Source organism: Theropithecus gelada, chromosome 14, assembly GCF_003255815.1.
Source record: "Theropithecus gelada isolate Dixy chromosome 14, Tgel_1.0, whole genome shotgun sequence".
Classification (NCBI taxonomy): domain Eukaryota; kingdom Metazoa; phylum Chordata; class Mammalia; order Primates; family Cercopithecidae; genus Theropithecus; species Theropithecus gelada.
In genome coordinates, this window is record NC_037682.1 from 14,888,789 (window position 1) to 14,891,154 (window position 2,366).

Here is a 2,366-nt window from a genome sequence, read left to right on the forward strand (position 1 = left end):
GCAAGAGGGGCTGTTTCCAAAGCAGGCTCATCTCCAATTCTTAGAACCATACTCATTAGGAAAAGGAAGCACTCAAGGAACTGAAAGCTTCGTGGAGGTTTTTGCCCCGCTTTCTTCTTTAAACTGAGGGGCTGCACTTGAAGGTGCTTGTGGAGTCACTCACACTCAATGCTATTCAAACCCAAACTACATTTACACAGACACATGACATTAAAATTTATACTGTAGAGCAACATTCTTAGCCAGTGTAGAGAAAACAAGTGCATTTTAACTTTTTTCTTTTTTTGTGTGTTTTTAATCCCAAACTCCAATGTGATCCATCATTCCTTACCTACCGAATTCCTCGAGTAAGGTATTTTTTGTTTGTTTGTTTTGCTTGGTTTTTGTTTGTTTGTGTTTTTTGTTTTGTTTTGTTTTCTGAAGAGGGGGAAGGAGGGCAATGAGGGCAGCAGGTAAGTCAGGAGAGAGGCAACAGTGGGAAAGGGATCTGGGTTACACTGAATGGTCACTGTGCTTATGTACGTTTGGAAAGGGGAGTCTGAAGTCAGGATGTCAACACAAAGATTTTAGTACAAGGAAAAAAGTTTGAAGGAAATTAAAAGTGCTAGTCCAGTGAAAACATGAATGATAAAAGAGCAAAATAGCCTTATTACTGTTTTGGAGAAACACCAATAAGGCATCAACACAACCTGGGGTAGTGGCTCACGCGTGCGCCCTGGAAAGGAAGTGAAGTTCACTCTGCAGCACTCCTGGAGCGGGTCTGGGCTGTGGGCTCCGCCAGCATGGGGCAGCTCAGCCCACTCGCCCAGCCCCAGGAGGATGGGTGAGAAGGATGAGGAGGGGTTTCTCCAGGTCGAGGGTGTTCCGGGTGCCAGAATCACCCAGCGCAGCACTCTGTGGTGTGCGGACACCCCCTTCCCAGCCGGCAGCCGCTAGCTCCCCACAGCCATCCTGAATAGACATTTCTCAAAGGAGGACATAAAAATAACTATCAGGTATTTTTGTTTTGTTTTTGTTTTTGTTTTGCTCAACAGTACTCATTATCAAGAAAAGGCAAATTAAAACCACAATATCACCTCACACCTGTTAGAATTGCTATTATCAAGAAAGATAACAACTGTTGGAGAGGCTGTGAGGAAATGAGAACACTTGTGCACTGTTTGTGGGAATGTAAATTAGTGCAGCCTTATGCAAAACAGTCAAAACAGTACAAGGCTTTCTCATAAAGCTAAACATAGAGCAATCATATGATCCAGCAATCCCTACTGCATATATGTTTAAAGGAAATGAGCTCTCTTCCTCGGCGCTGCCTACGGAGGTGGCAGCCATCTCCTCCTCGGCATCATGGCTGCCCTCAGACCCCTTGTGAAGCCCAAGATCGTCAAAAAAAGAACCAACAAGTTCATCCGGTACCAGTCAGACCCATATGTCCAAATTAAGCGTAACTGGCGGAAACCCAGAGGCATTGACAACAGGGTTTGTAGAAGATTCAAGGGCCAGATCTTGATGCCCAACATTGGTTATGACAGCAAAAAAAAAAAAAAAAAAAAAAAAAAAAAAGCACATGCTGCCCAGTGGCTTCCGGAAGTACCTGGTCCACAAGGTCAAGAAGCTGGAAGTGCTGATGATGTGCAACAAATCTTACTGTGCCGATATTGCTCACGATGTTTCCTCCAAGAACCGCTAAGCCATCGTGGAAAGAGCTGCCCAACTGGCCATCAGAGTCACCAACCCCAATGCCAGGCTGCGCAGTGACGAAAATGAGTAGACAGCTCGTGTGCACGTTTTCTGTTTAAATAAATGTAAAAACTGCATTAAAAAAAAAAAAAGGAAGTGAAATCAGTACAGGCACACCTCATTTTACTGCACTTCACTTTATTGAACTTCACAGGTACTGTAGTTTCACAAAGAGGTTTGTGTCAACCCCGCATCAAGCAAGTCTACTGGCATCATTTTTCCAGCAAATGTGCTCCCTTCCTGTCTGTGTTACCTTTTGGTCATTCCCACAATATTCAGACTTTTTTTGTGTTATTTTGTCTGTTAAAGTGATCTGTGATCAGTGATTTTTAATGGTACTATTTTAGCTGTTCTGGAGCACCACAAACTGCACCCGTATAACACAGCAAACTTATTTGATAACTGTTGTGTGTGTTCTGACTGCTTCATCGACTGACAGTTCCCAGACTCTCTCCTCTCCTCCAGCCTCCCTGTTCCATGACACACAGCAACATTTAAATTACTCCAATTATTAGCTATACAATGGTCTATAATTATTCAAGTGAAGGGAAGAGTCACCGGTCTTTCATTTTAAACAAAAAACTAAAAAAGATTAAGCGTAGTGAGGAAAATACATCAAAAGCCAAGAC

At 43.2% G+C, this 2,366-nt stretch overlaps 1 pseudogene; it reads left to right on the forward strand.

Moving 5' to 3' along the window:
• Positions 1–1,344: 1,344 nt before the first annotated feature.
• Positions 1,345–1,768, forward strand: LOC112606253 (annotated as a pseudogene).
• Positions 1,769–2,366: the final 598 nt, after the last annotated feature.